At 48.6% G+C, this 24,995-nt stretch overlaps 1 pseudogene; it reads right to left on the reverse strand.

Annotated features, from left to right (window-relative positions):
- Positions 1-17,932: 17,932 nt before the first annotated feature.
- Positions 17,933-24,376, reverse strand: LOC137341978 (immunoglobulin lambda-1 light chain-like; annotated as a pseudogene).
- Positions 24,377-24,995: the final 619 nt, after the last annotated feature.

The raw sequence follows: 24,995 nt of genomic DNA on the forward strand, positions 1-24,995 counted from the left end.
GTAGACATACACAGTGGGGCGCCCATGGGCGAGTTCACACTCACACAGGTTAACTTGAGGGCTTATTGTTGTCGGTTCAATATGTCCAGTCGTATTTCCCAACTCATAGCGGGTGAAATTGGTCTTGGGTGAATGCGCAAAATGGGCAAAAGCAAATTGGCAGTCCGTTTTACACTGCAGCCCGATTCTCTGCTTCACTGACTTTAAGAGACCAATTTCACCCCCATGGTTTAACTTAATGGGGTAGATTTTCATCTTTACGCCCTCAATAAAGCAGTAGATCAGCCGCAGGTTTTGGAGCTCCTCGACTTTCATTTCCACTGAAATCAATGGGACGAAATCGGGCGGTGTCTAGAACTGGCAACGATCTGCAACTCTCCCAGGGTAAGTTGAAACTGTACCTTGTAGCGTTCATTAATGTGCAAATAAGTATAGACAAAGTCAACAACAACTTGCATTTATGTAACGCTTTTAACGTAACGTAGGCGTCACAAGGAAGCCACTGAAGGAAATATTGGGATAGAAATTCGCCTGGGCCTGTTTTCGGGACTTCGGAAATTGGGCCTCGGGCATTATCTCCAACTTCGGGCCGAGATGCCTCCCGATCGCGGAACCACAGGCAGCTCATTGGAGGAGAGAAATTAATTTCGTAGATTCCCAGAGGGACTAGCATTGATAAATTGGACGCGGGGGGAGGGGTCGCCAGGTCAGTGGACTCAGGGGAAGCTCTCCTGCTTATCCTGGCTACACGGAATATATTTTAAACTTTCCTTTAGTTGGCCGCCGCAGGGGCAACTGAAGAATCCTGAGCTGAGCATGCTGGATCGCTGCTTCCTTCATCAGGATCACATTTTGTAGAGGGGTCCTTCAACAGGAGTTAGGCCTCTCATTAATATATTTCAGGTCCCAAACTCCTCTTAAAAATTTAGCAGAGAGACCAACGCCTGCACAGCTTGGGCGTAGTCTGTCACTGCTAAATTAGTATGCTTTGCGCCCATATTACGCCCGGAAAACAGGCTCAAGGCATACCAATTCCTATCCCGTTAGGAGTGGTGACCACAAGCTTGACCAGAAGTGGGTTTTAAGGAGGGTCTTGAAAAAGGAGAGGCAGGTGGAGATGCGAAGGGAGTGAATTCCAGACCATAGAGCCGAGATGGCTGAAGGCACAGCTCCCATTCGTGGCAGGAAGGGAAAGGAGGATGTCGAAAGTACCGGGTTAGAGACTTGCAGATTTGTCGGAGTGCTATCGGGCTGGAACAGGTTACAGAGGTACAACGAGGTGAGGCCATGAAGGGATTTAAATATGTGGATGAGTATTTTAAATTTGAGTCATTCGGTGAACACGCGCTAATCTTGGTCAGTGAGCACAGCTTAATGGTTGAGCGGAGCTTAATGTAGAGTTTTGGATGAGCTGTGGAGTATGAAGCGTCGAGGATGTGCGTTCGGCCAGGAAAGCTTTGAAATCGTCCAGTCTGCCGGTGAAAAAGACAAGGATGGGGATTTCAACATCAGATGTGCTGAGGCAGGGGCGGAGGCGGGTGATTTTTCAAAGGCAGAGACGGCGGCCTTTTGATGTAGATGATATGTGGTTGAAAGCTCAGCTCCAATTCAAATAGGATGCCGAAGTTACGAACAGTCTTGTTCAACCAGAGACCAAGGAAAGGTGGAACCGGTTGGGAGCATAAAAATTTTGTGGTGGGACTGAACACAGTGGTTTTGGGCTTGCCAACTGGACGGAATTGGGGCTCATCCAGGACTGGATTAAAACAATCAGTAGGACTGCAGAGCCATAGCAGGGGTCGAGCTTGGTGCTGGAGAGTTAGAGCAGTATAGATGTGGTACCTGAACCCATGTCTTCAGATAATGTCGCCAAGTAGCAGCAGGTAGTTGAGGAAGAGGAGGAGCCCAAAAGCAGATCCTTGGGGGGCTCCAGCGTCGGGTGGAGGTGGGTAAAGAATCCATTTCTGTAGATATTCTGTAGATATGATTGGACAGATAACAATGGAACCAAGGGAAGGTAGACCCACCTAGGTGAACAACAGAAAAGAGGCATTGGAGGAGGATGGCGTGGTCAACCATGTCAAAGGCTGCAGATAGGTCGAGAAGAACAAGGACCATGGTCACAGTCAAAGAGGATGTCATTTGTGACTTTGGTTAGCGTAATTTTAGTGTTGTGGTTGGTGTGGAAATCTGATTGTAGAGATTCAAATGTGGAGTTGCAGAAAATATGGGCATGTATTTTGGAGGTGACAAATTGTTCAAGGACTTTGGAGTGGAAAGGGAGGTTGGAGATGGAGCAGTAGTGTGCAAGGACAAAGGGCTCAATGGGTTATCTGAGGAGAGAAATGATAAAAGCAGTTTTCAAAGGGAGGGGGACAGTGCTTGAGAAGAGGTAACCAGTTACAATATTAGCTAGCATGGAGTTAGAATGGAAGTTAGGTTGTCTGCAGATTCGTAAGATTGTGTCAAGGGAGCAAAACGTAGGTCTCATCGACAAGGTGAGCTTAGAGAAGGTATATGGGGGAACACGAGAGAAACTAGACAATGATACGGTTCCAGGGCTAGGACAAAGTGGAAGGGGAAAGCAGTAGAGACAGCTGAACGAACGGCTTAAATGTTAATGACAAAAAAGTTAATGAGCTCATCACACTAGTCTAAGGCAAGTTAATAAAGGAATATGTTTATTTGAAATAAATCGCAGGACCTACTACTTCCAAATTACTTGTGTATTGTCAGGATATATATGCCACTACGAGCAGCATCATAATCTCCATGCAGGCTCATTCTAATGCGTCGGTAGGCACAACATGCATGATCGCTCCGCCAGTTGAACCTGGTTATTGGAGCCTATTTGATATTCCTTTTTCACGAAAGGAAAATCGTCTACAATCAGAACAAATGGTGCCGGACAGCTGTGCAAAGGTAATACGACCAAATCTTTGAGGCCTGATGAGCTGTATCTGAGGATTCTAAAGGAATTATGGGAGTAAATTGAAGGAACTCCAGCATCAATCTTCCAGAAATCACTAAATACTGGAGAGGTACCTGGGGACTGTAAAAAGGCAGATATTTTTGAAAACGTGGCAAAAGTGAGGAAGGGAACGACAGGCCAGTGAATTTGCCCTCCATTGTGGGTAGAGCTATGCAAACCCTTACTAAGATAAGATCATGGAGCATCTGGGTAGAAATAAAATCATGAAAGGTCCCCAATATGGGCTCGTGCAGGGCAGGTCTTGCCAATCTAACTTCCTTGTTTTCTTTGAGGGTGTGACAAAGGAGCTTGATAGAGGTACGGCAGTGTATGCAGTGTACTTGCATTTCATACAATTCCTCTGAAAAGGCTGGTGCTGAAAATAAAGAATGCAGGAATCAGTGGGAATATTTTGCAGTCGATATGTATTTGGTAGATCGATAAAGCCCAAAGGGCGGTGATACACGGATTGTTATCGGCCTGGGTGAATGTTACCACTGCAACCACGGGCACAAGGGCTAAATTTGTAGCTGATACAAAGCTAATCAAGGTGGTAGACTCCAACGCTGAACAGGATAAGAAAGAAAAAAAGAAATAGGAGCAGGAGTAGGCCATACGGTCCCTCGAGTCTGCTCCATTATTCAATAAGATCGTGGCTGATGTTCGACCTCAACTGCACCTTCCCGCCCGATCCCCATATCCCTTGATTCCCCTAGGATGAGATACACGAGGGTTTGAATATACTTGCAAATTGGGAGACAGGTAACGGATGAATGTCAATACAGAGAAATGCAAAGTGTTTCATATAGGGACACAAAAATACGGGGAAGAACTATTACTGAAATGTTCTAATTGTTAGAGATTGATTGCTATGAATAGTCAACTACTCGATTATCATTGATCATGCGAGTATCAGGATGGTAGAAGGAGAATTAGATGGACCGTCGTCTTTTTTCGTCTACCAATTCCTATGTTCCGAAAGGTAAATTAATAAATACACTATAATTACAACGTATAATGAGGAAATATTCAACAAAGAAATGATAAAAAAAGGAATGATCAGCAAGAAAAACAAATTCCGAAACGAAAGGCGGTGGGAAGCGATAACTAGCAGGACATGTCATCGATGTCGAACGGCAAAAACAAAAAAAAATGTTCATGATGGAAAGGTGGGAGTAAGAACACTAACGGACAGCCAAATGAAACGAGTGAAAATTGGGAAGTGGCATGAGGTGGAGAACGCAACAATTGATACGGGAGACTGGAAAGATCGATTGATTAATAAAACACGATCATGGAGCCTGATAAGGGTCAGGGTTGAGTGAAGGTTTGGACATGAGAAATGTCTTACGAGATAAGGTAGTACAGAAGTGCGAGGCCAGCCTTATTGTTCAGGCATGTGAAACGTCCAGACAACAATACTGCAATACGCATGCAGGGTAAGGGGGGCGTGGCCTACGTGACCCCGGGAATACTCACGTATTACCCCGACGTACGTCTTAACTTCACCTCACGCAGTTTTAAGGTACTTACCCGACGTTAATCCCACACATTGAACAGTATAACGATTAATGCACTGGTACACCTCAGGAACTCTAGCTAGTCTTCCACTAGGCTGCGGTATGCAGTCAGAGGACTCAGACGAGCTCCTTACTTGTGAGCATAAAATTGACACCAATCTCATAAGTACTGCGTATGTTGGATATGTATCATTTGATAAATGAAGGGTAATGATCAGCTGTCTTTCTGTCCTTTGAGTCCTCGAGCCATATCCTTAAAAGGGTAAGGATTATCCTAAAGTACTGGCGACAGCGGCAAAATGTACTCTGGGTGGGGGACTTCAATGTCCATCACCAAGAGTAGCTCGGTAGCACCACAACTGACCGAGCTGGCCGAGTCCTGAAGGACATAGCTGCTAGACTGGGCCTGCGGCAGGTGGTGAGCGAACCAACACGAGGGAAAAACTTACTTGACCTCGTCCTCACCAATCTACCTGTCGCAAATGCATCTGTCCATGACAGTATTGGTAGGAGTGACCACCGCACAGTCCTCGTGGAGATGAAGTCCCGTCTTCACACTGAGGACACCATCCAACGTGTTGTGTGGCACTACCACCGTGCTAAATGGGATAGATTCAGAAAGCATCTAGCAGCTCAAAATTCGGCATCCATGAGGCGCTGTGGGCCATCAGCAGCAGCAGAATTGTATTCCAGCACAATCTGTAACCTCATGGCCCGGCATATTCCTCACTCTACCATTACCAACAAGCCAGGGGATCAACCCTGGTTCAATGAGGAGTGTAGAAGAGCATTCCAGGAGCAGCACCAGGCGTACCTAAAAATGAGGTGTCAACCTGGTGAAGCTACAATTTAGGACGACATGCATGCCAAACAGCGGAAGCAACATGCTATAGACAGAGCTAAGCGATTCCACAACCAAGGGATCAGATCAAAGCTCTGCAGTCCTGCCACATCCAGTCGTGAATGGCGGTGGACAATTAAACAACTAACGGGAGGAGGAGGCTCTGCAAACATCCCCATTCTCAATGATGGCGGAGTCCAGCACGTGAGTGCAAAAGACAAGGCTGAAGCGTTTGCAACCATATTCAGACAGAAGTGCCGAGTGGATGATCCATCTCAGCCTCCTCCCGATATCCCCACCACCACGAAAGCCAGTCTTCGGCCAATTCAATTCACTCCACGTGATATCAAGAAACGGCTGAGTGCACTGGATACAGCAAAGGCTATGGGCCTCGACAACATCCCAGCTGTTGTGCTCAAGACTTGTGCTCCAGAACTAGTTGCGCCTCTACCCAAGCTATTCCAGTACAGCTACAACACTGGCATCTACCGGACAATGTGGAAAATTGCCCAGGTATGTCCTGTCCACAAAAAGCAGGACAAATCCAATCCGGCCAATTACCGCCCCATCAGTCTACTCTCAATAGCACTGTCGTCGACAGTGCTATCAAGCGGCACTTACTCACCAATAACCTGCTCACCGATGCTCAGTTTGGGTTCCGCCAGGACCACTCGGCTCCAGACCTCATTACAGCCTTGGTCGAAACATGGACAAAAGAGCTGAATTCCAGAGGTGAGGTGAGAGTGACTGCCCTTGACATCAAGGCAGCATTTGACCGAGTGTGGCACCAAGGAGCCCTAGTAAAATTGAAGTCAATGGGAATCAGGGGGAAAACTCTCCAGTGGCTGGAGTCATACCTAGCACAATGGAAGATGGCAGTGGTTGTTGGAGGCCAATCATCTCAGCCCCAGGGCATTGCTGCAGGAGTTCCTCAGGGCAGTGTCCTAGGCCCAACCATCTTCAGCTGCTTCATCAATGACCTTCCCTCCATCATAAGGTCAGAAATGGGGATGTTCGCTGATGACTGCACAGTGTTCAATTCCATTCGCAACCCCTCAGATAATGAAGCAGTCCGAGCCCGCATACAGCAAGACCTGGACAACATCCAGGCTTGGGCTCATAAGTGGCAAGTAACATTCGTGCCGGATAAGTGCCAGGCAATGACCATCTCCAACAAGAGAGAGTCAAACCACCTCCCCTTGACATTCAACGGCATTACCATCGCCGAATCCCCCACCATCAACATCCTGGGGGTCACCATTAACCAGAAACTGAACTGGCCCAGCCATATAAATAATGTGGCTACGAGAGCAGGTCAGAGGCTGGGTATTCTGCGACGACTGACTCACCTCCTGGTTCCCCAAAGCCTTTCCACCATCTACAAGGCACAAGTCAGGAGTGTGATGGAATACTCTCCACTTGCCTGAATGAGTGCAGCTCCAACAACACTCAAGAAGCTCGACACCATCCAAGATAAAGCAGCCCGCTTGATTGGCACCCCATCCACCACCCTAAGCATTCACTCCCTTCACCACCGGCGCACTGTGGCTTCAGTGTGCACCATCCACAGGATGCACTGCAGCAACTCGCCAAGGCTTCTTCGACAGCACCTCCCAAACCCGCGACCTCTACCACCTAGAAGGACAAGAGCAGCAGGCGCATGGGAATAACACCACCTGCACGTTCCCCTCCAAGTCACACACCATCCCGACTTGGAAATATATCGCCGTTCCTTCATTGTCACTGGGTCAAAATCCTGGAACTCCCTTCCTAACAGCACTGTGGAAGAACCGTCACCACACGGACTGCAGCGGTTCAAGAAGGCGGCTCGCCACCACCTTCTCGAGGGCAATTAGGGATGGGCAATAAATGCTGGCAAGAGTGTAGTGGTTATATTACTGGACTAGCAATCCAAAGGCCTCGACTAACAATCCAGAGACTATGGGCTCGATTTTCGCGTCGGGTTTCCAGCGGGTTTCCAGCGGGGTGGCCCCGAAAATCCCGATATCCGGTCACGTGACCGGATCGCGACGAAATCCCGGCCACTTCCGGGTACCGCGCTGACGTGCGGGGCTGCGCGCGCAAGCCCCGCTGGTGGGAATCCCGCAGGCAATTAAAGCCAGCGGGGTTCCACTTGAGAGTACTTACCTTGCTTGTTGAGGTCATTTAATGAGCTGAAGCAGCTGTCAAAAGAGGAAGTGTGGGATTTTAGGTTCAAGGCAGTGAGTTTCACACACTGGGGGAAACAGTCTCTCTCCAACCAGGCGTGTTGCAGCCAGCAGCCTGTGGCAGGTGGCAAGGTGCACTCCACGGGGGAGATCCCTCACCCACGCAGGAGGCCACCGCGTCACATAGGGCAACCCCTGCCCTCCACCACCCCCCGCCAAGCCGGAGGAGAGACCGACACGAAACCGCAGCCCCAGTCCGAGGAACCACCCACCTACCCTGCACAACCCCTCAGACCAACACCTGCCAGATGGGTGGTGCGTTGACATCGTCGGAGGACGAACAGCATGACCAGCCCCAGCAGCCTCGCAGTCCACGCCATCCGCCTCGGAGACGTGGAGCCCCCCAACACGGTGCAGTGGCACACCCACCTGCACAGCAGGAGGGAGGGCAACCGCAGAGAGAGATGCGTCAGAGGAGGCACTACCCTCCGCACAGGGTGTACAGAGCGAGGGTCAGCTTCATGGACCTCTCCGAGGAGCAGTGCATACGTCGGCTCAGATTCAATCGCCAGGTAGTGGCCGACATCTGCAGCCTCCTTAACGACGAGCTGCTCCCTGATGGACCAAGCAGCATCTTCTTACCTGTCGCCGTCAAAGTCACCACTGCCCTCAACTTCTTCGCATCCAGTTCCTTCCAGGGTGCCACCGGGGACATCACCGGGGTCTGTCAGTCCTCTGCACACAAGTGCATAAGGCAGGTCACCGATGGGTTGTTCCGCAGGGCCTCGCACTACATCAACTTCGCCATGGACGAGCGCAGCCAGATGGAGAGGGCGGTTGGATTCCATGCCATGGCTGGCTTCCCACGGGTACAGGGTGTAATCGACTGCACCCACATCGCAATACGGGCACCTCCGCATGAGCCAGGGCTGTTCATAAACAGGAAGGGGTATCACTCCATGAACGCCCAGCTCATCTGTGACCACCGCCAGAGATTCCTACACGTGTGCGCCAGATACCCCGGCAGCTGCCACGATGCCTTCGTCCTCAGGGAGTCCGCCGTCCCGCCCATCCTGCAGGCACCCAACGCCGGCAACGGCTGGCTCCTCGGCGACAAGGGGTATCCCCTACACACGTGGCTCATGACACCTCTGAGGAACCCCATCACCGAGCCGGAGCGTCGGTACAATGACAGCCACACTGCTACCAGGTCTACAATTGAGCAGACCATAGGGCTGCTCAAGATGCGCTTCAGGTGCCTTGATCGTTCTGGGGGAGCGCTGCAATACACACCATTCAGAGTGGGACGAATCATAGTTGTCTGCTGTGCCCTGCACAACATGGCCCAACAGAGAGGGGCGCCGCTGGAGGAGGCCCCATCCACAACCGCCACCCACATTGAGGACGGCGAGGGCGAGGAGGAGGAGGAGGAGGAGGAGGAGGAGGGGGAGGAGGAGGAGGAGGCGGAGGAGGAGGACGCACCAGAGGATAGTGGACGACCCATGCGCCGAACCACGACTCACCGGGATGGTCGCCGGGCCAGGGAGGTACTCATACGTCAACGGTTCTCCTAGAGTCAGACACTGCGAGGCACTCGCATCTCCTCACCTGCACATGCGAGCGGCCATACCAGCCCCCTCCACTGAAGAGTGCTGCCAGTACTCCTGCACCCACAGCAGTGTGCCCAATGGGCGGCAGCAGGTGTTCGCCGTCATGATGGCCTCCACGGAACGCACCTATTGCACAGGCCGCGGAAGAATGGACGAGAGGTGGCAGGAGTGGTGAGAATAGAGTATTTAATATGTACAATGTGACATGATATAAAAAAAAACTGTACAAATTAATAGACACCCTGGTGTATTCCCTTTGTGCTTATAACGCCTTTGGATTTCTTTTGCGGGTACCCCTACGTGGTGCTACCCCTGTGGCTCCAGCAGAGGTAGTGGCAGGTTGCTCGTATTCTCGCCTTGACCGGGTAGATGCTTTTGGCGGACGGCCCCTGGGTTTCGTTGCCCGTGAGGGCACCTCCACAGACTGCTCCTCCTGCACCGGGGCAGGGGCAGACTCGGCCACCTGGAGAGGAGGCACCATTGCGGGTACTGGTTGAGAGGTGGGCAACGGGTGGGACGTGGGGGCGCCTTGAGAAGCGTCCCTGCTTCCATGTCCCCGGTCACCATCATCCCTCTCATGGCCTCGGCCCACATCACCCCTTCCACCCTGCTGGACGGCAGTTTGGATGGCATGTGTGAGGCCTTGCAAGGCCACCCCTAGTGTATCCGTCAGCCTGTTGATGGCGGCGGAATGTTGCTCACCCTGAATCCGTACAGACGTTGTCACGGCCTGCAAGAACTCGATCTGGAGCTGTGCGTGACGCTCGAGGGAGGCCAGCCTGTCCTCCACCGCAGACAGTCCCGCACCTACCCGCGACACTGTGTCGCCGGTACCCTCCTGTGCCTGCGCCACCAATGCCCGCATGCAGGAGTTGGACTCCTCCATCGCCTGCGCAATTGTGGACAATGCGCGCGGCACCTCTCCCAGTACCTCAGCAATTAGCTGGTGCCCCTCGACGACTCTCCTTTTCACTGGTGGCCCCCTGGGTTCAGCAACTGGGTCCGGCTGAGCAGAGCCTGGAGATGAGTGCTCCCTCCGACGCGGACCCTCCGCGGCTGCCCCTGCCACCAGGGTCTGCTCATACTCACTCGTGCGCGGTGACTCACCAAGTGCTACCCCAACTAGTTGGCGAGGGGGACCCACCGAGGTGCGTGTCTCTGCGCTGGTGGATGGTTGGCTCTGATGTGACGATGCACCCTCAGAGACCGCCAGGTCCTCTGAGGAATCGCCCTCCTCGATCGCTTCACTCGCAGACGGCCCTGCAAGAGAACAGAGGGCACTATCAGGCATGTGGACCAACTTTACGGTGCGCCTGATGGCAGGTGATGATGCGGCCACTCGCGATCATGGGTGTTGAGTGTCAGCTTTCCCTTACCGGCCGTTTCTGCAGCGACACACTCGCCATCAGCCACCGACAGGCAATGTCTCGTGCGGGCGAGGTCGAGCGCCTCCACCTCGGCGTCGGTGAGCTCTACCACTTGCGGCGGGCCACCTCCGGTGCGTGCCCTTTCACGATTGTTCTTGCTCCTCTTCTCCTGTCAAGGCAAAACACAGATGTGTGAGTGGGTGCGTATTGCATTGTGAGACGCATCGAGCATCGGTGTGGGTGGGTTGAGCGTGGCGCAGATGAATGGGAGGATGCGTGTGCCATGTGCCCATCCCATTGCATGGGGATTGGGGTGTGTGGTAGTGTTCGGGTGGGGACAGGGACGGTGGGTACTTGCGGGCACGGCGAGGATGGTGAACGAGTGGCTGTGAGGATTGCTGCTGGAGCGCAGTGGTGGCTCTGCAGGAGGGGTTGTGATCTATTTGGCGTGATGGTGGGGACGGGCTGTGGGAGGGTGCGTTGGTGTACTCACCTTGCCAAACCTAGTCAGGTCATTGAAGCGCTTGCGGCACTGCTCCCAAGTCCTTGGGGTGTTGGCACTGCTGCTCACCTCCGCCGCCACCTCTGCCCATGCCTTCCTGGTGGCGGCGGCAGGGAACTTGCGTCCATCCTCCGGGAAGAGCGTGTCCCTCCTCCTCCTCACGCCCTCCAGCATCAGCTGCAGCGCAAGGTCGGAAAAACGGGGTGCAGCCTTTCCCCTTGGCTGAGCCATCATCAACAGCCTAATGATTGCAGCAGGAGGGGCTTTGGAAGACTGCCCCTTTAAGTGGAGCTCCTACATCACGTCGACGGCACTGCGCGTGCGCCGCCGGCCGGCACGCAGCTGGGGAGCGGAGAACCCGGAAGCAGGACTTAATCTGTTCAATTATCCCGCGATCGCGTGGGGGACGCACGCAATTAGCCGTCCGCGTTTTCCACGCTCCCGGAGGACCACCCGCTGGGAACCCACAGGCCTGCTAAATTCGAGCCCATTGTCTTTGACCCCCGCCACAAGCTCTGTTCCCTAGCCACTGATTCCATCCCACTCCCTTGCCATTGTCTCAGGCTGAACCAAACTGTCCTATTGGGTCCTGAGCTGAGCTTCAGACCCTATATCCTTTCCGTCGTAATGACCACCTACTTCCACCTACATAATGGGCTCGATTTTGGCGTCGGGTTTCCGGCGGGTTTCCAGCGGGGGGGCCCGGAAAATCCCGATATCCGGTCACGTGACCGGATCACGACGAAATCCCGGCCACTTCCGGGTACCGCGCTGACGTGCGGGGCTGCGCGTGCAAGCCCCGCTGGTGGGAATCCCGCAGGCAATTAAAGCCAGCGGGGTTCCACTTGAGAGTACTTACCTTGCTTGTTGAGGTCAGTTAATGAGCTGAATCAGCTGTCAAAAGAGGAAGTGTGGGATTTTAGGTTCAAGGCAGTGAGTTTCACACACTGGGGGAAACAGTCTCTCTCCAACCAGGCGTGTTGCAGCCAGCAGCCTGTGGCAGGTGGCAAGGTGCACTCCACGGGGGACAGCCCTCACCCACGCAGGAGGCCACTGCGTCACATAGGGCAGCCCCTGCCCCCCACCACCCCCCGCCAAGCCAGAGGACAGACCGACACAAAACCACAGCCCCAGTCCGAGGAACCACCCACCTACCCTGCACAACCCCTCAGACCAACACCTGCCAGATGGGTGGTGTGTGGACACCCTCAGAGGACGAAGAGCATGACCAGCCCCAGCAGCCTCGCAGTCCACGCCGTCCGCCGCAGAGACGTGGAGCCCCCCAACACGGTGTTGTTGCACGCCCACCTGCACAGCAGGAGGGAGGGCTACCGCAGAGAGAGACGCATCGCAGAGGGCACTACCCTCGCCACAGGGTCCACAGACCGAGGCGCAGCTCCCCGGACCTCTCCGAGCAGCAGTGCACAGGGAGGCGCAGATTCGCTCGACATGTAGTCGTGGAGATCTGCAGCCTCTTTCATGCCGAGCTGCTCCTGGCTGGCCCCAGCACCAACTGCTTACCTGTCACTGTCAAAGTCACCACTGCCCTCCACACCTTCTCCTCCGCATCCTTCCAGGGTGCAGCCGGCTACACCGCCGATGTCTCTCAGTCATCTGCGCGGACGAGCCCTGCAAATACACCTGCACCTACTCTGCAGTAACACGATGGGTGGCATCAGTGGTGGGTCCTCATAGTGATACCCAGGAGCGGGCATTATTGGACACAACAGACAGGATTCGCGGAGACATGGCAGTGGTGGTGTCAATATAATGTGTGCTGTTTGTTGCTCTGAAATTCAATATAGGTAACACCCATGACAAACCCTCAGACACCCTTGTGCACCCCCTTCATGCTCACGACACGTTTGCCTTACGCTGCCTACTGCACATATGTGATGCATGCCCTGTGGCTGCAGCACAGGTGGTGGCAGGTTGAGTGAGGCTGGCCGTGAGGGAGATGCACGAGAGGGTGAGTATGGGATGGAGCAATGAGATTGTATGAGGATTGGGTCGCGTGTTAGTGGCAGGATGAGTACTGGCGAGGTGAGTAGGTGGAGGTAAGATGAGGATGGGGTTTGAGTGGGTATGAAGGGTGATGTGACAGAGTAGTGTTGGCGGTGCCGAAGGAGATGTGGGGTGGGGGCAGTGTTGTGGCAGACGGAGTGTAGGGGAAAGACTTCGTGTTCTCACTGCGGCTGACCTACTGCGGTCATTGCAGCGCCTCCTGCACTGTATGCAGGTGGGCGATATGTTGGTGGCGCAGGTGACCCCCTCTCCCACCTCGAGCCAGGCCTTCTTGGTGGCAGAGGCAGGCCGCTTCCTCCCGCCCGCCGGGTGGAAGATCTGTGTCCTCCCCCTCCTCCTCACCCCATCTGATGATACCTGGGGTGAGGCATCATTAAACTGGGAGCAGCCTTTCCCCTGGGCTGCTCCATGCTGCAATTTGTTCCATTGGTTGCAGCATCTGTCAGTGGAGGACTGCCCCTTTAACTAGAGAGCCTCCAGCTGACAGATCGTACTGCGCGTGCGCAGCCCGACCGACGCGCAGGCCTGCGCCATGGACCCCGGAGGAGCAGGTAATTGATTCCTATTAGTGTGTTGCCTGCTACGATCGCGCGGGCAACCCACTAATTTCGCGGAGCCTGTTGACCACGCTCCCGGAGGACCACCCGCTGGGAACCCGCAGGCCTGCTAAATTCGAGCCCAATATCTCCCGTCTCTGCCCCTTCCTCGGGCCATCAGCTCCTGAAACCCTCATCCATGCTTTTGTTACCTCTAGACTCGACTATTCAAATGCTCTCTTATTTTCCACCCTCCATAAACTTAAGCTCATTCAAAACTCTGCTGCCCGTACCCTAACTCACACCAAGTCCCGTTCACCCATCAACTCTTTGCTCGCTGACTTGCACTGGCTCCAGGTCTGCCAACAACTCAGTTTTAAAATGCTCAACCTCATGTTCAAATCCATCCATGACCTTGCTCCCTCCCTATCTCTGCAATCTCTTCCAGTCCTACAACTCTCCGAGCTCCACATTCCTCTAACTCTGGCCTTTTACGCATCCCCCACTTCATTCGCCCCACCACTGGCGGCCGTGCCTTAAGCCATTAACGCCCCCCTAAGCCTCTACGCATCTCTACCTCTCTCTTCTTTAAGCCTCTGCATAAAATCTACCTCTTTGATGAAGCGTTTGGTCGCCTGTCCTAATGCTTCCTTCTCAGGATCGGTGTTAAAGTTTTGTCTGATTATGCTCTTGTGAAGTGCTTTTGGGCGCTTTACTACCTTTAAGGCGCTATATAAGTGCAAGTTGTTCTTGTTGTTATTATGTTATATTATGTTGTCATACATCTTGCTTCTAGCCTTCTGTAGCCTTGGTAATCTTACCAAGATGATGGGGAGCATGGAGCGTGCAATTAGCAACTATTAAAGGAAGTTCTGTGATGCTCCAAATCTAGCCTCTTGTGAATCATACACTTCTTTCACCCCAACATTGGCTGCCCTGCTTTCAGCCGTATAGGCCCTAAGCTTTGAAGTTCCCTCCCTAAACATCTCCACCTCTCTTCTCTTTTAAGACTCTGCTTAAAACCTACTTATTTGACCAAGCTTTTGGTCTCCTATCCTTACGTCTCCTTTTTTGACTCTGTGACAATTTTATCTGATTGCGCACCTGTGAAGTGCTTTGGGATGTTTTACTAATTTAAAGGAACTATATAAGTGCAGATTTTTGTTGTTGTACAAATAATTCAGCAAGTTACCCTGATGAGTTGAGACGCAGTAAACCTCTTGTACCATATATAAGCAATTGAGGCCAGTCAGCTCGTGTTTCTGCTGTGATCCACCTATAAACTACCACCTACTGGTGTCATAGAATCATAGAATCATAGAAGTTACAACATGGAAACAGGCCCTTCGGCCCAACATGTCCATGTCGCCCAGTTTATACCACTAAGCTAGTCCCAATTGCCTGTACTTGGCCCATATCCCTCTATACCCATCTTACCCATGTAACTGTCCAAATGCTTTTTAAAAGACAAAATTGTACCCGCCTCTACTGCTGCCTCTGGCAGCTCGTTCCAGACACTCACCACCCTTTGAGTGAAAAAAATTGCCCCTCTGGACCCTTTTGTATCTCTCCCCTCTCACCTTAAATCTATGCCCCCTCGTTATAGACTCCCCTACCTTTGGGAAAAGATTTTGACTATCGACCTTATCTATGCCCCTCATTATTTTATAGACTTCTATAAGATCACCCCTTAACCTCCTACTCTCCAGGGAAAAAAGTCCCAGTCTGTCTAACCTCTCCCTGTAAGTCAAACCATCAAGTCCCGGTAGCATCCTAGTAAATCTTTTCTGCACTCTTTCTAGTTTAATAATATCCTTTCTATAATAGGGTGACCAGAACTGTACACAGTACTCCAAGTGTGGCCTCACCAATGCCCTGTACAACTTCAACAAGACATCCCAACTCCTGCATTCAATGTTCTGACCAATGAAACCAAGCATGCCGAATGCCTTCTTCACCACCCTATCCACCTGTGACTCCACTTTCAAGGAGCTATGAATCTGTACTCCTAGATCTCTTTGTTCTATAACTCTCCCCAACGCCCTACCATTAACGGAGTAGGTCCTGGCCCGATTCGATCTACCAAAATGCATCACCTCACATTTATCTAAATTAAACTCCATCTGCCATTCGTCGGCCCACTGGCCCAATTTATCAAGATCCCGTTGCAATACTAGATAACCTTCTTCACTGTCCACAATGCCACCAATCTTGGTGTCATCTGCAAACTTACTAACCATGCCTCCTAAATTCTCATCCAAATCATTAATATAAATAACAAATAACAGCGGACCCAGCACCTATCCCTGAGGCACACCTCTGGACACAGACATCCAGTTTGAAAAACAACCCTCTACAACCACCCTCTGTCTTCTGTCGTCAAGCCAATTTTGTATCCAATTGGCTACCTCACCTTGGATCCCATGAGATTTAACCTTATGTAACAACCTACCATGCGGTACCTTGTCAAATGCTCAAATGCTTTGCGGGGGATGAGTGTTTTGGTTTGTGTAACAAAAGGGAAGGTCAACCTTGTTTTTTTGTATCACCCACCAATAGGAATTGCGCCCCTGGGAGCGCGTAGTAATTGAGATCCCGGAGGATGCCGTGGTTCCTGTAATTTTCTGTAGTTTTCCGCTTCTGAGCTTGTCAGCGTCGCGATTACCGCTTATTCACGTTAAGGACGTTAAATCGCAGAGTGATGACCACAGAAGCGGAAATGCCCGAACCTTTTTGTGTCTGCAGGAGAATCCATGAAATTGCCGCAAGCGATGCTTGGTGGGGCAGGCTGTGAATGGCCACAGATATCGAAAGATGCCCGAGAGGGTGGAATTTTGCCAAGGTCCTCGTAACCGACAGGGCCTCGTATAGAACGGGGAGTCTTACCGAAAATTCGTGAACAAAACGCCGCGATTTTCCGATATGACGGCCGTTGTCTTGGTGACACCATTCGTGGCGAGGAGCCCGATGTTTAATACAAAACTGACTGCCTATTGGGAGGAGGAATTGTAGCTACACCGGGAAGGAAAGTCCCATAGTAAGCCAATCTGAAAGGTGAAATGGAGCACGGGTAGCCGGATTTTCAGGTATTGCCGTTGGAAATGGGGTGAAGTAATTTTTTCCAGGCCTTACTTACACTTTTCCTTCAGTATTTTTGAGTCCTGCTTAATAACGCAGGGCATGCTGCATAAACTGGAAGCTGCATTGTTTTGGGCACCAATGTAGGAACGTAACACAGCCAACCTGCCGTCGCGAAAAAGCTGCGGCCCCATCTCTGGGACTCGTGACCTACTGCTGGTGACCTGGGAGAGGGAGTGTTGGGTGCTGTGAGACGCTGGAGTTTCTACTATCCGAGAACTGGCAGTAATTTCAATACAATTTATACATGGATGGCCGCTAAACCAGTAAGCGGACACTTCTATAAATGCAGGTCCCTTCTTGCTTGCTTTGAAGCTTCAACCACCTATGGAAATATTTCAACTTTCTGTTTTGGGGCTAAATCCATTTCTAATTCAATCTGAGAAGGTAGGACAAGTCGGATTTTTCATTATTGTGATTAATACAGTTACGCTGATAGACTGGAGAAGCTGGGATTGTTCTCCTTAGCGCAGAGAAGGTTGAAAGGAGATTTGATAGAGGTATTCAAAATCATGAAGGGTCTAGACAGAGTATAAAGAGGGAAACTTTTCCCATTGGCGGGAGGATCAAGAACCTGAGGACATAGAGTTAAGGTAATTGGTAAAAGAACCAAAGGCAACATGAGAAAAAGCTTTTTTACACAGCAAGTGGTTAGGATCTGGAATGCACTGCCAGAGGGGATGGTGGAGGCAGATTCAATCATGGCCTTCAAAAGGGAACTGGATAAGTACTTGAAGGGAAAAAAATTGAAGTGCCACTGGAGGAGGGCGGGGGAGTGAGATTAGCTGGATTGCTCTTGCAGAGAGCCGGAATGGACTCGTTGGGCCGAATGGACTCATTCCGTGCTGTAGCCATTCTATGATTCTGTGATTCTATAATCGGATTTGTAACACTAAATCACATAATATGTAAGTGTTGACATATACTATAATTGCTCTCTGACTATTTATGTATACATTTTCTAAATGCTGCTTTAATCCATGTTGGAATTACATCAAATATGCTAAATACAAACTCACAGTTTATTAAACAAAACGTTTTGTGATTAAATGCCCTGTTGTGAGAAAAAGTGAGGGATAACTTATTTCGATGTTCGATTTCTGCTTGTGCTAATTCTTTACTAAGATGTAATAACGACTGTACATCAAGTTAAATTGGATGGAAAAGATGGAATGCATGTTATCAATTGCTATCAGTGCTAAACAGAATCGCTTATTCCCCCAACTGTCCACTCACAAAACATACCACGGCTAATAAACGAATATCATTATTTATTGAACAAATGTTTCTACGTCACAATTACAGGGTTAAAGTTTTCTGCCACAATGTTGACAGATTTAAGTCACTATTATAGGCCAGACGCGTGCAAATAGAAAGAAATGCATTGTGAATATCTAAACCCCGTTTTCAATCATAAACGCCATGAATAACAGTTTGCACCGAGTGGGCGGGTTTTCTCTTTCACTGGCAGGCTGATCTCTCGATGCTTTGCTTGAGTTGAGACCCGAGAGACTCATGTGTAACCCCGCAGGTGTACACTTGGTGTGAGTTCCAGTCGGTGGCGGACAGGGTCAGATAACTGCTCAGACTGTACGTCTGATCGGTGTCCCGTACGGCCTGAGTCGTCTGGACACCAGTGTCCGTGATCTTGCCGTCTACGCTCCACGATACTTCCACCGAACCCGGGAAAAAATTATTCACCAAACACACCAGGGTCGCCGCCTTTGCAGCAGAGATCTGATCGGACGCCGGCGGGAGGAGGGATACCGAAGGGCTGGATGTCTCTCGATCTACAATGAAAATGATTGTGTTTAATAAAGAAAGAAACTGCAATCGTATAATACACACGCGTATAATGCAACCCCTTGCTCAGTGGTAGCACTCTCGGTCTACGAGTCAAAAGGTTATGGGTTCAAGTCCCACTTCAGAGACTGGAGCACAAAATTTAGGCTGACACTGCAGTGCAGTTCTGAGGGAGTGCCCCACTGCAGGAGGTGTCCTCTTTAAGATGAGAAGTTAAATCGAGGACTGGTCTGACTTCTCAGTTGCACGTAAAAGATCCTATGCCACTATTTCGAAGAAGAGCAGGGGAGTTCTCCCTGGTGTCCTAGCCAATATTTATCCCTCATCTAACATCATTAAAACAGATTATCTGGTCATTATCACACTGCTGTTTATGGGATCCTGCTGTAGGCAAATTGGCTGCCACATTTCCGAAATTACAACAGTGACTACACTCCAAAAGAACTTAATTGGCTATAAACCGTTTCCTGAAGTCGTGAAAGGTGCTATATAAATTAAAGTTCTTTATTTTTCGCCCATAAATCACAGCAACGTAATATGAAAGTGATCACATTCTTTGAAACAAATGGCCAGACCCTTTACTGTCAATTTGACGTATTTCTATGGAACAAATCTAAAATCACTAGATAAATACAACGCACAATAAGAGATGTTGTCATCCGTCTTCTAGTTTATAGCTGTGCCCGTGTGAATGGACGCCAATCCAGCCTCCCCACAACAGCTATTACATGCAAGTGTGCATATTTGCGCTCAAATCATATTAGATCAAAATCGAAACCGTCAAATCTCAGCAGACTTTTATATATCGGAGCTCCAACCAGTAAAACAACGTGGCTTTCAAAAGGGAATTGGATAAGTACTTGAAGGGAAAGAAACTGGAGGGCTACGGGGAAAGGGCGGGGGAGTAGGACTAACTGGATTGCTCTTGCACAGAGCCGGCATGGTTTTGACGGGCCGAATGGCCTTCTTCTGTGCTGTAACCATTCTAAGATTCAATGGCCCTCACAGGGTTAATCCTTTCTTTACAAACGGATTATTCATTGTATATAGTACAGAAAGGAAATCTTCCCACACAGGGAGCAAATTAAGGTTAACTGCTACACAACGTTTAGTTTCCGAAGAATAATAATCTCCAAATATTGATCAACGTTTTGTTGCCGTAAATCTCGGGGATGATGGTCACAAACAGAGCACTAAAATGTTTACTACCTTGAAGGATATTACAATATATATAACGCTGGAAAAATAACCTTTACACCGTTTCTGCAAAGTTTACGCCGAAGATTCCGCAAGTAATCCAGAAAAAAAGCTCGGTGGAAACCCTATCGTGCACACCCCCTAACTTTTGGTTGAAATCAAAACTATTTTCCAATACTAATACTAAATAATAAGTACAACGCACAATAAGAGATGTTGTCATCAGTGTTCTAGTTTAAAACTGTGCCCGTGTGAATGGACGTCAATCCAGCCTCCCCACAACAGCTATTACATGCAAGTGTGCAAATTTACACTCAAATCATATTAGATTAAAATCGAAACCGTAAAACCTCAGAAGACTTTTATATATCGGAGCTCCAACCAGTAAAACAAAACCGACTAGTACAGATGTCAATGTGTTCAACAATTGGAGGAGTTTTCTGTCTAAGCTCTATATGTGCCGAAATCGCAACCCGCCTCTTTATAAACGATTTCGTTACACATAACGTACAGAGGAAACCTTTCCCCTGGTGAAAACAGTATCTGTTATCAAAAGAATGTCTTGAGCTCGGTATTTTTAAGACATTAAAAAGCTTCTAATGATTATTGCACTGGCCATTCGTAATTATCCCTCAATAATCGAGCTAAAATTTTCAGTGCACCAGGGATTAAAGGAGGCGCTCATATATTGTTCTGTCTGTCTGCCTGAACTCTTATTTTATCTGTCTTTCTCTTTGTCTTTCTTCATCTCTCTGTCTCTTTCTCTCTCTCTCTCTGTATTTGCATATTTGCTATTTGTGCGACGCTTTCAATTATGTTTTCAAACACAGATTATTACAATCTATGAAATATTTCTATTGTTCGCTGTCTCTGCTCGAAGGGGAAAACTAATCATAGAATAAAACCCATCGTTTCCTTTACGATTTGAAAATGTGATTGTTTTCATAGAAGCATAGATTCTTACAGCACAGAAGGAGGCCATTCTCTAGTAGTTTCCCCACCACTGACGCTAGACTGATTGGCCTGTAGTTACTAGGTTTATCCCTCTCACCTTTTTTGAATAGGGATATAACATTTGCAATCCTCCAGTCCTCTGGCACCACTCCCATATCCAAGGAGGATTGAAAGATTGTGATCAGAGCTTCTGCTATCTACACCTTTGCTTCCCCCAGCAACCAAGGATGCATCCCATCTGGCCAGGGGACTTGTTAACTTTGAGTGATGCCAACCTGTTCAGAACCTCCTTTCTATCTATTGTTATCCTTTCCAATTTCTCTATTCCCTCTTCCTCTGCTGCGACAATAACTTCACCCTCTGCTTTTGTGAAGACAGATGCAAAATATTCATTCAGTACCTCTGTCATGCCCTGTGCCTCCTTCAAGAATATTTCTTTTTTTGTTCCTAATCGGCCCCACCATTCCTTTGACTATCCTTTTACTTTTTACGTTTATAAAGATTTTTATGTTACCCGCTAATCTTTTCTCATACTCTCTCTTTGCCTTTCTCATATCCTTTTTTCAATTACCCCCTGCGTTCTCTGTATTCTAAATGTTTTTCTATTGTATTCTGTACCTGACATTTGTCAAAAACCTCCCTTTTCTGTTTTATTTTAACCTATATTGCCTTTGTCATCCAGGAAGCTCTAACTTTGGATGTCCCATATTTCCTCCTTATGGGAAAATGCTTGGTTTGCAGCCGAAGTATCTCCACCTTGAAAGCCTGCCAATACTCATTTACACTTTTCCTAGCCAATCTTTATTTCATTTGTTTCTAGATCTCTCCTCAAATTACTGAAATTGGATCTCTTCCAGCTGGATATTTTCAACTTTGATATTTCTTTGTCCCTTTCAATAACTACTTCAAAACGAATTACATTATGATCAATATTACCCAGATGTTCTCCCACTGAAAAACACTCCACTTTTCCTATTTCTTTCTCCAGTACTAGATCCAGCATTGCTTCCTTCCTCGTTGGGCTAGAAACATACTGATTAAGAACGTTCTCCTGTTCACATTTTAGGAATTCTTCACCCTCCTTGCCCTTTACACTGTTTTCCCCTGGTCTATATTAGGGTAATTGAACTCCCCTGCTATTAGTATTACGGCTCTATTATTTTTACATTTTTCTGAAATTTGCCTACAGATTTGCTCCTTTATCGCCTGCTCATTATTTGGGGGTTTATAGTAAACACCCAGCAACATAGAAGTTCCTTTTCTGTTCCTTAACTCTAACCAAATAGATTCAGTCTTTGAACCCTCTAGTACATCATCCCTCTGCAGCACTGTAATGTTATCCTTGATCAATACTGCCACCTGCTCCTTCACCGCCCCCCCCTCCCCCCCCTCCCCCCCCCCCCCCCCCCGCTCTTGCCCATGTTTCAGCCAGGTCTGCATTATGGCCACTATATCACAACCCCTTTTGGTTACTTGTGCCTGCAGCTCATCAACCTTATTTGTAACACTCCTCGCATTAACACACATGCATTCGGATATCATGCTGTCCGACTTTGCTTTTTCCCTCCATCTAATTCCTGTTCTTTCTACACTGTTCTTTACTCTGTTGCTGTTTGCCCCTCCTAGTTTTCTATGCACCTAGTCTCTCCTCTCTGCTGCTACGTCCTGGTTCCCCTTCTCCTGCCAAATTAGTTTTATATCCCTAATAAACGAATTTAAACATTCGTTATAACCTACAGCATCAAGTGTCTTACCTGCCTCATAATATTATATTAATAATCAAAACGAGAATATCCATTGTACAGAATGAATCAAGTAAAAGTTACTTACTCAGAACAGTCAGCTTGGTGCCTCCACCGAAGTAAAGCACACAGTGCTACAGACCCATTCAAAAAGATCCTGCAACAGAAACTCGCAGAGTTAATTTATGACATTGAAACAAGCAAGTATCCTACTGGGCATAACTCTTTTATATGGTATTAGGGTATATGCCATCATTGCAAGGGGATTGGAGTACAAGAGTAAGGAAGTCTTGCTGCAATTATATGGGCTCTGGTGAGATCTCACCTGGAGTACTGTGTACAGTTTTGGTCTCCATACCTAAGTAAGGATACACTTGCCTTAGAGGGGGTTCAACGAAGGTTCACTAGATTGATTCTTGAGAAGGGAAGATTGTCCTTTGAGGATAGATTGAATAAAATGGACCTATGTTCTCTGGAGTTTAGAAAAATGAGAGGTGATCTCATTGAAACGTATAAAATTCTTACAGGGCTTGACAGGGGAGATGCTGAGAGGTTGTTTCCTCTGGCTGAAGAGTTTAGAATTAGGAGTCATAGTCTCAAAGTAAGTGGTCGGCCATTTAGGACCGAGATGAGGATAAATTTATTCACTCAGGCGGTTGTGAACCTTTGGAATTCTCTACCCCAGAGGGCTGTGACTATATTCAAGATTGAGATCGATAGACTTTTGGACACTAAGGGAATCAAGGGATATGGGGATAGGGCGGGAAAGTGGAGTTGAGGTCGAAGATCAGCCATGATCTTATTGAATGGCAGAGCACCTCGAGGGGCCATATGGCCTACTCCCGCATTTATTTCTTATGTTCTTATATAGTTCTGAAACGTGCTGAATACGAAGCTTGCTCAGTAATCTCCGAAAGCGTTAAATGGCAATATAATGCCTCACAGACAACATACCAAAAATTTCAGCAAATCCGGGTAAACAGTTTATGTCGACAACAGGATGGTAACTTTGGAAAATGGGGCGTTTCTTTAGTTGTCCCAGGAAAATCAGGAGTGGGGAGTGGGCGACCAGTCCTGTGCAGGGTTTTTGTATCAGTCCTGTGCAGGGTTTATGTATCAGTCCTGTGCAGGGTTTTTGCATCAGTCCTGTACAGGGTTTATGTATCAGTCCTGTGCAGGGTTTATGTATCAGTCCTGTGCAGGGTTTTTGCATCAGTCCTGTACAGGGTTTATGTATCAGTCCTGTGCAGGGTTTATGTATCAGTCCTGTGCAGGGTTTATGTATCAGTCCTGTGCAGGGTTTATGTATCAGTCCTGTGCAGGGTTTATGTATCAGTCCTGTGCAGGGTTTATGTATCAGTCCTGTACAGGGTTTATGTATCAGTCCTGTGCAGGGTTTATGTATCAGTCCTGTACACGGTTTTTGTATCAGTCCTGTGCAATTTTCCTCCATCGTGCGCAGAGCTTTTCCACCAACCACAGTAATAGTCGGCGTCGTCCTCCGGTTGAACGCCGCTGATGGTTAAATATGCGGCGTTGGTTGCCGACTGACTCCTTCCAGAGAATCGATCAGGAATTCCGGTACCCCTGCTATCACGGTTAAGATCATGGTAGAGTAGAAATATAGGAGCATTCCCGGGTTTCTGCTGGTACCATCCTATGTCAGAGTTGCCCAAGGTATCACCAGACACGCTGCAACTTATTTTAACCGTTCCTTCCGGGGTGATAGATAACGATTGCGGTTGAGTTAATGTAATCTCCGCGTTTGAACCTATAAAAAGATCGAGAAATATTAGAGGGTGAGCTTCAAATCATCAATAACGTCACTTTATATCTCTATACAACAAAACATTGTTCACAATGAATCCAGTCAAACGTTTCCTGAATACTTACAGACTGCGCAAAGTATCAGCGTTGTGATGACACGGACCCACCCCGACATTATGAATTGAGTTTGTCTCAGCAACCTCGCCAGTTTGCAGGGAGAAGGTGTTGTCTACCAGGCTCCCCTGGTCTTATCAATGGTATGAATGAGGGCGGGTTACCACGTTGTCCTTAATTATGCAAATGAACGCTGACGTTACAAATCCCAGTTGAGCACCTATGATCGTGTTCAGGCCTTTACGCCACAAGACTTCCAAACTGCAGATGGCGATATTGGATAACAGGACCGATCTATATTGTGATGTTGTGCATCACAATCAAGATTTGTTAATGTTAAGTACAGGGACGTGCTGAAATTGCTGATTGTGTAAACTATGTAAGTCATAATTTTTGACAAAACTCAGTAGGGTATATATTTTTGATCTTTCCTTCTACACAGGCCACATGTAAGCATTAGGAAGCAAAATTAATCAGTATTTGCGCCTTCTCTAAAGACACTTGTCCTAAATGTGCAACAGATAACAACAATCTTCATACACTTAGAAATCAATCCGCAAAAATTCAGCTACATTGCTACAAACTATAGCTTGATGATATTTTATCTTTCCAATTAAATAACTTTTTATGAAGAATTTAAAGATGTTAGCCCATTATGGTTTATTTGAACCGTTTCTGCCTGGTACATTTACGCGAAGAAGTGTCAGTAATGCTCTTCGCTGAAAATAAAACGATGCTTA

This window comes from Heptranchias perlo, chromosome 25 (assembly GCF_035084215.1).
Source record: "Heptranchias perlo isolate sHepPer1 chromosome 25, sHepPer1.hap1, whole genome shotgun sequence".
NCBI classification, from domain to species: Eukaryota; Metazoa; Chordata; class Chondrichthyes; order Hexanchiformes; family Hexanchidae; genus Heptranchias; species Heptranchias perlo.